At 43.5% G+C, this 12,381-nt stretch overlaps 1 non-coding gene across 1 annotated transcript; it reads left to right on the top strand.

Annotated features, from left to right (window-relative positions):
* The first annotated feature begins 2,343 nt into the window (after positions 1-2,343).
* On the top strand, positions 2,344-2,418 carry Trnat-ugu (transfer RNA threonine (anticodon UGU)). The gene has a single exon. It is a non-coding gene; the product is annotated as a tRNA-Thr (tRNA).
* Positions 2,419-12,381: the final 9,963 nt, after the last annotated feature.

The raw sequence follows: 12,381 nt of genomic DNA on the forward strand, positions 1-12,381 counted from the left end.
GGTCTAAACGCAGCTCAGGACGGACCTCCTGGAGAAGGGCAATGTCCAAGTCTGCCGCTCTGAGCATGTCGTGTAACATGCGGGTCTTGACAGTGGAGTGGACACCATTTACATTGACTGAACCCACACGGTATGACTGAGACATAGAAGTGGCGGAGGCAAGTGTGCCGGTGCAAGCCCACAGTGATCTCACACACCACACAGCCATCCATCTGCATGCTGCGCATTACTGTGCCGTATGAGTCCCTGACTGGCAGAGCCCTCCGGGCTCAATGTCAGCCATGGGCTCTGGTGGAAAAAAATGGCTCAAATGGCTCTGAGCACTATGGGACTTAACATCTATGGTCATCAGTCCCCTAGAACCTAGAACTACTTAAACCTAACTAACCTAAAGACAGCACACAACACCCAGCCATCACGAGGCAGAGAAAATCCCTGACCCCGCCGGGAATCGAACCCGGGAACCCGGGCGTGGGAAGCGAGAACGCTACCGCACGACCACGAGATGCGGGCGCTCTGGTGGAGATATCAATGTTTGCTGTGCATCATCTGCCTCCATATCGTCTGCCCAATCACCAAGAGACGATTGTGATGTCATTGGGGGCTGGTCGGTTTCACAGGAGCCCACATTTTGGGAGTCGACGCAATGTGCCTCGTTTTCTGGGCCACCAGGTTTAGGAGAGTGTTCCTTGTCTTCAGGCACCTTCTGGTGAATGATGCCACTGGAGGCCGTTGCAATTGTGGACGAGTCAACGAAGTCGATGTCTTCCGCCGGCTTCACATCCCTGTCCTGTTCTTCAGCTGACAATCGCCTCTTCTTGTGTCGCTTGGGTGATTTTTGCTTTCGGGTCCGAGATTCGACATCCACTGAAGGGCGGGGCTCGACACAGTCTCGGTCGCTAGGAACCACTGTGTCCGATTCCGACAGTGACGGTGGCTGGGTGCCCACGACGCTGCGGTAGGCAGAGGCTGTAGGAACCTCTGCACCGTTGGGCTGCGGCGTCGTCGACGGCGCCGACTCTCCAACGGAGCTGGCAGCGGCTTGAGGAGGTAGCAGGTTTTGATCATCCATCACATCATGTCGTGCCGCCTCCACGTATGTTAGCGGGAGAGAGGTCATAGTGGATCGTTGGGGAAGTTCATTGCGGGGCACCTGAACGAGCCGGCGCTGCAGACACTCAGTTCTAACATGGCCTTCCTGGCCGCAACCCGAGCAGGTCCTCGGTTGTCCATCATATATAACAATTGCGTGGCAGCCACCAACGAAAACATATGATGGAACGTGCTTCTTAAGTTCTATGCGAACTTGTCGTACCCCGTTAAGGACAGGGTACGTTTCGAATGTGTTCCATTTCTCCTCTGTGTGGCTCAGAACTGTGCCGTATGGCCGCAGCGCATCAACGACTAGGTTGGCAGGAACTTCGAACGGTGGTTCAAAGATGCGCACGGTACGCACCCCCAGACCAGCATGGTCAACTCCTACCACACTCACGTTACCGTCTGCGTGACAGAAGCGAAAGCCGTTTGTAGATCGTTGGAGTAATCTGTCGCAGGCCGCTTCATCAATCAGTTTGAGGTACACTGTGCTGGTTACAATAGACAGATGAATTCCTATCAGTTCTTGTGGTTCTATGTGCATGATGTCTCGTAGAAACCGTTCAATATCATGGGCCTTCGGTCTCGTGTACGCTGCGTTGAACGTTAGTTTGATTGTAGCTTTTCGATATGAGAACGCCATGTCGGGTCGGTACAGGTACTATACGGCAATACAACGACGCGACCGCGCGCTAGCGGGTAAACAACAACACCTGCGGAGCACTGCCCGGCGCGCCGAGCCCGTCCGCACGGTATCACGGCTGAAAGCCGACTGATCTGAGCCACCGCGGGCACAGAGGATAGTGCGTCTGCAGGGACTTATCCCTTGCACGCTCCCCGTGAGAGCAGGAGATCCCGGGTTCGAGTCCCGGTCGGGGCACACATTTTCAACATGTCCCCAATGAAGTGTATCAACGCCTGCTTGCAGCTAGGGTGTCTATTTAATTATCATTTCATTTCTAGCAAAGCTGCATGGTCATCCACGCTAACTGTTCTTTCGGGAACAGATACTACCGTCATATATATAGTTAAAAATATGGGTTCCCGGCCTTTGACCTTCTTGTGCGAACGCACACGCTATGCCCGAACTCGTACGGGACTTGGTAGATTAATCTGCCACGAGTTATGAGTATGATGGGCAAACATCTATTAGGCGCACTACGAATGTAGTGTTGTGGACATGATGGGAATGTGGACCTTACGGGGAGCGTGCAAGGGATAAGTCCCTGCAGACGCACTATCCTCTGTGCCCGCGGTGGCTCAGATGGATAGAGCGTCTGCCATGTAAGCAGGAGATCCCGGGTTCGAGTCCCGGTCGGGGCACACATTTTCAACATGTCCCCAATGAAGTGTATCAACGCCTGCTTGCAGCTAGGGTGTTTATTTAATTATCATTTCACTGTTCGTGCTCTTATTGTGGACGGCTGTGATACAATACGCCATTCTCCAGGGCTGCATCAGTGCATCAGGGATTCCATGTGACGGAGGGTGGATGCATGTATCCTCGCTAACGGAGGACATTTTGAACATTTCCTGTAACAAATTGTTTGACGTTTCGCTGGTACGTTCTGATGCTGTGTGTTTCCATTCCATGATTAATGTGATCTGAAGAGAAGTCATAAAATGAGCTCTAACTTAGAAAGTAAGCGTTTCCGGACACATGTCCACATAACGCATTTTCTTTCTTTGACTGTGAGGAATGGTTCCTGAAAGTTTGGCCGTACCTTTTTGTAACACCCTGTATATAAATGACCTAGTAGAAAGTGTCGGATGATCCATGCGGCTTTTCGCGGATGATGCTGTAGTATACAGAGAAGTTGCAGCATTAGAAAATTGTAGCGAAATGCAGGAAGATCTACAGCGGATAGGCACTTGGTGCAGGGAGTGGCAACTGACCCTTAACATAGACCAATGTAACGTATTGCGAGTACATAGAAAGAAGGATCCTTAATTGTATGATTACATGATAGCGGAAAAAACACTGGTAGCAGTTACTTCTGAAAAATATCTGGGAGTATGCGTGCGGAACGATTTGAAGTGGAATGATCATATAAAACAAATTGTTGGTAAGGCGAGTACCAGGTTCAGATTCATTGGGAGAGTCCTTAGAAAATGTAGTCCATCAACAAAGGAGGTGGCTTACAAAACACTAGTTCGACCTATATTTGAGTATTGCTCATGAGTGTGGGTTCCGTACCAGGTCGGGTTGACGGAGGAAATAGAGAAGATCCAAAGAAGAGCGGCGCGTTTCGTCTCAGGGTTATTTGGTAAGCGTGATAGCGTTACGGAGATGTTTAGCAAACTCAAGTGGCAGACTCTGCAACAGAGGCACTCTGCGTCGCGGTGTAGCTTGCTGTCCAGGTTTCGAGAGGGTGCGTCTCTGGATGGTGTATCTAATATATTGCTTCCCCCTACTTATACCTACCGAGGAGATCACGAATGTAAAATTAGAGAGATTCGAGCGCGCACGGAGGCTTTCCGGCAGTCGTTCTTCCCGCGAACCATACGCGACTCGAATCGGAAAGGGAGGTAATGACAGTAGCACGTAAAGTGCCCTCCGCCATACACCGTTGTGTGGCTTGCGGAATATAAATGTAGATGTAGATGTATTAATATTTCTTCACGTGTGGAGAAATTTCCATTTCGATAGCATGAATAGTGATTAATATGGTGCACGCCCTATGTATGTTTGTGTACAGCTTTTACTCGTCTACTACTTGGAAAATACTTCCAAGAGCCACATGCCAGGTGAATCAGCTGCCCCTACCGCTGGGTTTTATGCAACCTGCGACGCCTTCAGATACAACATGTGGGATTAATATATTATCTGACTCACTATGTGCAAACTATTAGTCCTACAGAAAAAATGAGCCGGACGTTACTAAATTTAATGTAGTTAAATTTTTTACTGGGATGCTTTCCTGCTACGGCCATAGTTTTAGAATTATTTAAGGAAAACCTGCAAAACCTTCGAACAAGTTGTCCTTGAGTCACTCGAAAACCATAGTTTTTAACGTATCCCGGTAGAAAATGCAACAACATTACATCTTCTACAGAATGGCGCTGTCAACATTGACTCAAAATGCGTCACCTATAACGTAATGCTGCCACATGAATCGTTCTTGAACACTATGGCAGATTGCGGCTCGACGGTGACTGTTTACATTTGCGGGTAGTACACCTAGAATAAATTCTCCCAGCTGTCTTGTATTAACGTTTGTTCATGTGTTGAGAAATTTACATTTCGGTGGCGTGAATATTGATTAATATGGAACACGGACTGTAAATATTTGTGTACTCCCTTTACTCTTCTACTACTCACAAAGTGCTAGTACTTTCAAGCAGTTTATAAAGGATGGATCACTAACCGCTACTTTTGGCGTTTTTGCAGCCCACAACTCCTTCAAACACCAATTGCAAGTTTATCATGCTCTTTCACTCAGTATGTGCAAACTGTTAGCTCTATAGTTTTTATGGGAAATATTTTTTACTGTGACTCGTTTTCGCTTGAGACCGTGGTTTTCGAATTATTCATGAAGAGCATACAGAAGCGACCTTTGGACACGTTTCTCTTGAATAACGTGTAACATGCTGTCTCCAGCGAGAAAGTAACCCAGCATAAAAATTAACTGCATTACATTTCCTACAAAAGGTGCTGTTCATTTTTTTTCTGTAGGACTAACAGCTTGCTCACACACACACAGAGACAGAGAGCGAGAGAGAGAGAGAGAATATGAAAATCTTGTATGTGGTATTTGAGGACGTTGCGGGTTGCATAAAACACAGAGCTTGGGGCAGCTGAACCATCCTGCAAGTGCTGAGCAATTTGCCACAAGTTTGTGTTCCAATGCTCGCAATTTCATACTGAAAAACACTTTATAAACGTAGGAAACTGAACAGCATTATGTGTATTTATGCAGGTATGTTTGCAGTTTTGAATGGAAAAGCAATATATGGTTTACAGACATCAGTGATTGACTTGTTGTGAACATTCGTTCATTTTTCGCACAATCACTTTTTAATATACAATCATTACCGCTTTCTGCCTACAAATGCTGCAAACGAAAAAAAAGGAAAAACTGTCTTTATTAACACAAGTAAACACTGGACTTGCATTCGGGAGGACAACGGTTCTAATCCGGGTCCTCCCATTCTGATTTAGGTTTTCCGTGATTTCCCTAAATCTCTTCAGGCAAATTCCGACATGGTTCCTTTGAAAGGGCACGGCTGACTTCCTTTTCACCCTTCCCTCATCCGATGAGACCCATGACCTTGCTGTTTGATCCCCTCCCCCCGAATCAAACAATCATGTGTTCTATAAAATTTCGGGCGTGCAGCCGCATAAATTCCACTTCTTCCAATATTTCGGCCCTATACCGTCTAGCCATCTTCAGAGTGAGTGTGATTCAAACATGCTGGTCATCTGAAGCATTTAGTAAACAAAAGTTCACGTGTTGTCAGACTGCACATAATATCAGAGAATTTTGTAGATACAACTGAGCCGAGCACGTGCTGATAACGATACGGCTGCTTGCGGAACGTAGTTCAGATTTGTTACCTAGTTACTGTTTCTTTGGCATCTCAGTAGATTGTGCCCCTGCGACGCCTCGAGCAGGATTGAAGCGCGCCCGTAGCTCATACTAGAGGGATATCTGCTAGCAGCTGATTGGGTGGGAGTAATTCTGACCGTGCTAACCGTGGAGGTCTTCTCGTCATGTTTGGGTGGCAGATGTTTACTTTTTGGTGTATGCGTTCTCCTACTGAAGAACGGCTGCTTCCCTCAGACTGTCCGGAAGCGTATCATACACTGTGGATCGGTCGGGTCTGTTTTTGGCTCACTTGATTGGTGGACGTGGCCACATACACAATCCACAAATCTCCTAGACCCGACGAAGGAAGACGGTAAGTACCATTTCTCGTGTGCCGTAAAGTTCCACTGCGGTTTGTGGACACCCCTGTGCTCTCCTAGTGAAGTTCGTTTGATGTTCTTGTCATAATCTGATTTGGCTTGATCTGCTGGCTGTTGTTTTGGCCGAAGCCCTTAACGTGGATCAGCATCCCTACAAAAAGGAAATGTCTGAGTTATGAAGTTACATGTTTGTATGGAAACTTACCTGCCGTACTGATGTGCGAGTTTTCTAGGTTTATGCACATTTAAGATATTTTCTTTGCCTACCCTCACTGCTGATGGATATGTGTTCTAGACAGAGGTATCAATAATGTTCATTTGAGGTTAACGGCGATATTTACCTGCACTACTGGTGTTTGTGATTTCTAGGCTTAGGTATTTTTCAAATTTTTCATTGTGCGCTACTGGTGCATGTAATTTATACTAGAAAAACAGTTATCTACCTCATCAATAAATAGAGATGTATAGGAATAATTATACTACGACACCTAACACTGATCTAAAATCATTGCCCTTTGCATTCACTAATGGTGCGCACACTCTCCGAGTTTACATATCTTCAATATATTCCATTGTCAGTTAATGATGAAAGGTCCATGCGCATTCTGTAATTTATTTAGTTACGTGAAACGTTCTGTGTTTACCACAAGTAGCAGTGATTGAAATAGACTCAGTTTCTGCCCTCATATCCACTGTCATGGTTGGGGGCCATTTGTCATTTATATCTTGTGTAAATTTAATGTATTTCTGTGCGTACGTTTTAGGATCTGCACTTAGTAGACCATACGATCGCAGCGTGTCCTGAGCTTGTGCTGGTTACCGTAAGTTGATTAAAATATTCGCTTCTGTCCCTTCATTTGCTTTGAATTTATCCATCGTTGCTCTTATGAACAGTTAATAATACTTGTTGATTTGCTAATGCTCACTTTCTTATTTTAAAGCCTGTGTTGGAGTATCTGTAACATTGGATATTCTTTTCTCTTGAAAGTTCAGTTAATGACTATTGTATTCGCATGTTGGATTGGTAATATCGGTTTCCTAACAGTGAAACTATTGAGAAAGTCAGTAAATGCCTCTGAGGCGATATTCTAACGTTATAGTGTTCTAAGATTTTGTTTTTGTTTCAAATTATCTGTCATAATATATAAACTGTAATTTCAAATTTGGTGTCTGTGGTAGGCAAATACTTTTAAAGATTATTGTCCTGTACGCTCAGCATCTTAATACTCTCAGCTCCCAGCTGCTTACCATTTCAACAAGTAAGAGTACCTTTCTTTCCCTACTTTTTACGCTACACACACGCGTCTTCTATGAGACAAATCTTTGAATGTGAAAACCATAAATACGTGCAAGTTGAAATAAAATTTCTGTCAGTTACTCGTAAAATATGAAGTTAGACACATGTCTCATGCATCATTTGAACGATGCTACCATCGAGATCATGCGAACTGTCTCAGTTTACACGATATGTAAACATGATTGCTGTTGACACTAAGGTACACATTATTTTTAATCCTAGACGTGTAAATACACTCAAAAACGATTTTTCAGGCCCTGGAATGGAAGCAGTTGTTCAGGAGCAATGATTTTAGGTTATATTTAAAACTTGCTTTGCTAACAAGTCAGATATGTTATTGGGCTAATAATCAAAGATTTTTGTTACTGCATACTCAACTCCTTTCTGAGTTACCAACAGCTTTAATAACAGGGAATAAACGTGATACTTCCTCTAGGGTGTGTATGTGTGGATACCACTGCTTTTCTCATATACTTGTGGATTATTTACGTTGAATTTTACGTACATCGCGACTGCAGCTTATCACAAGATATTTTTCTTATTTGTCGCTTATGTGCAATCAAAATTTTCTTTCTAAGTTGTGAGTTACCCCAGAGAATTATTCCACAAGACAGTAGAGAGACGAAATTTGCAGAATATGTTGCGAGGTTGATTCTTCTGTTACCAAGACTAGCTATTAAACGAAGAGCAAAACTAGCTACACTCAATTGTTTGAGATGCGCAGTAATATACGTCTACCGGTTAAGGATTTTCTACCACTTAAACTCTTCCAGTGAAAGTCTGTACTATCTACATGGTTAAAGACAATGATAACAGAAAATAAGAACTGAGAGGAAATCGAAATAAAGAATTAGTTGTTGTTGTTGTGGTCTTCATTCCTGAGACTGATTTGATGCAGCTCTCCATGCTACTCTATCCTGTGCAAGCTTCTTCATCTCCCAGTACCTACTGCAATCTACATCCTTCTGAACCTGCTTAGTGTATTCATCTCTTGGTCTTCCTCTACGATTTTTACCCTCCACACTGCCCTCCAATACTAAATTGGTGATCCCTTGATGCCTCAGAACATGTCCTACCAACCGATCCCGTCTTCTGGTCAAGTTGTGCCACAAACTTCTCTTCTCCCCAATCCTATTCAATACTTCCTCACTAGTTATGTGATCTACCCATCTAATCTTCAGCATTCTTCTGTAGCACCACATTTCGAATGCTTCTATTCTCTTCTTGTCCAAACTATTTATCGTCCCTGTTTCACTTCCATACATGGCTACACTCCATACAAATACTTTCAGAAATGACTTCCTGACACTTAAATCTATACTCGATGTTAACAAATTTCTCTTCTTCAGTAACGCTTTCCTTGCCATTGCCAGTCTACATTTTATATCCTCTCTACTTCGCCCATCATCAGTTATTTTGCTCCCCAAATAGAAAAACTCCTTTACTACTTTCAGTGTCTCATTTCCTAATCTAATTCCCTCAGCATCACCCGACTTAATTCGACTACATTCCATTATCCTCGTTTTGTTTGTGTTGATGTTCATCTTATATCCTCCTTTCAAGACACTGTCCATTCCATTCAACTGCTCTTCCAAGTCCTTTACTGTCTCTGACAGAATTACAATGTCATCGGCGAACCTCAAAGTTTTTATTTCTTCTCCATAGATTTTAATACCTAATCCGAATTTTTCTTTTGTTTCCTTTACTGCTTGCTCAATATACAGATTGAACAACATCGGAGAGAGGCTACAACCCTGTCTTACTCCTTTCCCAACCACTGCTTCCCTTTCATGTCCCTCGACTCTTATAACTGCTATCTGGTTTCTGTACAAATTGTTAATAGCCTTTCGCTCCCTGTATTCTACCCCTGCCACCTTTAGAATTTGAAAGAGAGTATTCCAGTCAACATTGTCAAAAGCTTTCTCTAAGTCTACAAATGCTAGAAACGTAGGTTTGCCTTTCCTTAATCGTAAGGCCAGTATTGCCTCACGTGTTCCAGTGTTTCTACGGAATCCAAACTGATCTTCCCCGAGGTTGGCTTCTACTAGTTTTTCCATTCGTCTGTAAAGAATTTGTGTTAGTATTTTGCAGCTGTGACTTATTAAACTGATAGTTCGGTAATTTTCACATCTGTCAACACCTGCTTTCTTTGGGATTGCAATTATTATATTCTTCTTGAAGTCTGAGGGTATTTCGCCTATTTCATACATCTTGCTCACCAGATGGTAGAGTTTTGTCAAGACTGGCTCTCTCAAGGCCGTCAGTAGTTCCAATGGAATGTTGTCTACTCCGGGGGCCTTGTTTCGACTCAGGTCTTTCAGTGCTCTGTCAAACTCTTCACGCAGTATCATATCTCCCATTTCATCTTCATCTACATCCTCTTCCATTTCCATGACATTGTCCTCAAGCACATCGCCCTTGTATAGACCCTCTATATACTCCTTCCACCTTTCTGCTTTCCCTTCTTTGCTTAGAACTGGGTTTCCATCTGAGCTCTTGATATTCATACAAGTGGTTCTCTTTTCTCCAAAGGTCTCTTTAATTTTCCTGTAGGCAATATCTATCTTACCCCTAGTGAAATAAGCCTCTACATCCTTACATTTGTCCTCTAGCCATCCCTGCTTAGCCATTTTGCACTTCCTGTCGATCTCATTTTTGAGACGTTTGTATTCCTTTTTGCCTGCTTCATTTACTGCATTTTTATATTTTCCCCTTTCATCAATTAAATTCAATATTTCTTCTGTTACCCAAGGATTTCTACTAGCCCTCGTCTTTTTACCTACTTTATCCTCTGCTGCTTTCACTACTTCATCCCTCAAAGCTACTCATTCTTCTTCTACTGTATTTCTTTCCCCCATTCCTGTCAATTGTTTCCTTATGCTCTCCCTGAATCTCTGTACAACCTCTGGTTCTTTCAGTTTATCCAGGTCCCATCTCCTTAAATTCCCACCTTTTTGCAGTTTCTTCAGTTTTAAACTACAGGTCATAACCAATAGATTGTGGTCAGAGTCCACATTTGCCCCTGGAGATGTCTTACAATTTAAAACCTGGTTCCTAAATCTGTGTCTTACCATTATATAATCTATCTGATACCTTTTAGTATCTCCAGGTTTCTCCCATGTATACAACCATCTTTCATGATTCTTAAACCAAGTGTTAGCTGTGATTATGTTGTGCTCTGTGCAAAATTCTACCAGGCGGCTTCCTCTTTCATTTCTTAGCCCCAATCCATATTCACCGACTATGTTTCCTTCTCTCCCTTTTCCTACACTCGAATTCCAGTCACCCATGACTATTAAATTTTCGTCTCCCTTCACTATCTGAATAATTTCTTTTATTTCATCATACATTTCTTCAATTTCTTCGTCATCTGGAGAGTTAGTTGGCATATAAACTTGCACTACTGTAGTAGGTGTGGACTTCGTATGTATCTTGGCCACAATAATGCGTTCACTATGCTGTTTGTAGTAGCTTACCCGCATTCCTATTTTCCTATTCATTATTAAACCTACTCCTGCATTACCCCTATTTGATTTTGTGTTTATAACCCTGTAGTCACCTGACCAGAAGTCTTGTTCCTCCTGCCACCGAACTTCACTAATTCCCACTATATCTATTTTCAACCGATCCATTTCCCTTTTTAAATTTTCTAACCTACCTGCCTGATTAAGGTATCTGACATTCCACGCTACGATCCGTAGAACGCCAGTTTTCTTTCTCCTGATAACTACATCCTCTTGAGTAGTCCCCGCCCGGAGATCCGAATGGGGGACTATTTTACCTCCGGAGTATTTTACCCAAGAGGACGCCATCATCACTTAATAATACAGTAAAGCTGCATGTCCTCGGGAAAAATTACGGCTGTAGTTTCCCCTTGCTTTCAGTCGTTCGCAGTACTAGTACAGCAAGGCCGTTTTGGTTATTGCTACAAGCCCAGATCAGTCAATCATCCAGACTGTTGCCCTTGCAACTACTGAAAAGGCTGCTGCCCCTCTTCAGGAACCACACATTTGTCTGGCCTCTCAACAGATATCCCTCCGTTGTGGTTGCACCTACGGTACGGCTATCTGTATCACTGAGGCACGCAAGCCTCCCCACTAACGGCAAGGTCCATGGTTAATGGGGGGAAATAATTAGTATTGAGAGGGAAAAGATTTTGTTCACACAGAGTGATACTGACCGCTGCAAGGGAGTAGTTGCTGTAAGGTATAAGTTATGAATTTTTTCGTTGCATTACAGGATAAAACCACTGCAGGGAAACTACGACGGTTAGACCAAAAGACAAAAACATCCTGAGAATTGCAAGCTTCATGTTAATGGAGGTGCTAGCCAAGCGTGAAGGCTGCGTTGCTGAATTTGACCACGAAAAGCGCTTGTCCAAGACTCTAAGTTAAGCTGTTGTATTTGACCACGAGAGGCACCTGTGCAATGCCTTCAATACTTCCAAAAGATTCAAATGGCTCTGAGCACTGTGGGACTTAACATCTGATGTCATCAGTCACCTAGACTTAGAGCTACTTAAACGTAACTAACCTAAGGACATCACACACATCCATGCCCGAGGCAGGATTCGAACCTGCGACCGTAGCACCAGCGCTGTTCCCGACTGAAGCGCACGGCCACAACGACCGTCCCTTCAATACGTTGCAAGTATTTTTTCACAGAGTTTCCATCTTCTAAGTATAAGCCCTAAAAGTGAAACATTACGTGGTATTCGGTGATGTCTGGAGCAGCTATATTGAGGAATCGACGGGCCTCTGCTCGCTCACATTGCTGCCAAGGATTAAGTGACTACTTCGGCATTAGCGCTAATGATGACGGTTGATGCAGCGTGAATAAGTGCACTGTCTGGTACAGTCTGTGACTGAAGATGTAAATTATATTACTACTAGCTGGCAAACCCGTCACTGGCCGGGTATTCATTTTGCCACTTTTCTATCAAGAACAAAAACAAAGAAATGAACTTAATTTGGGGGGAATTATCGAAAAAACACCTTTGAAATTATGAAACAGTCATACAAAGAAAATGTATAGTGTAGAAATGTGTAAGTACAGTATCCAGATTAAGAATAATGATACC

This window comes from Schistocerca serialis, chromosome 8 (genome assembly GCF_023864345.2).
Source record: "Schistocerca serialis cubense isolate TAMUIC-IGC-003099 chromosome 8, iqSchSeri2.2, whole genome shotgun sequence".
In the NCBI taxonomy this organism is placed as follows: domain Eukaryota; kingdom Metazoa; phylum Arthropoda; class Insecta; order Orthoptera; family Acrididae; genus Schistocerca; species Schistocerca serialis.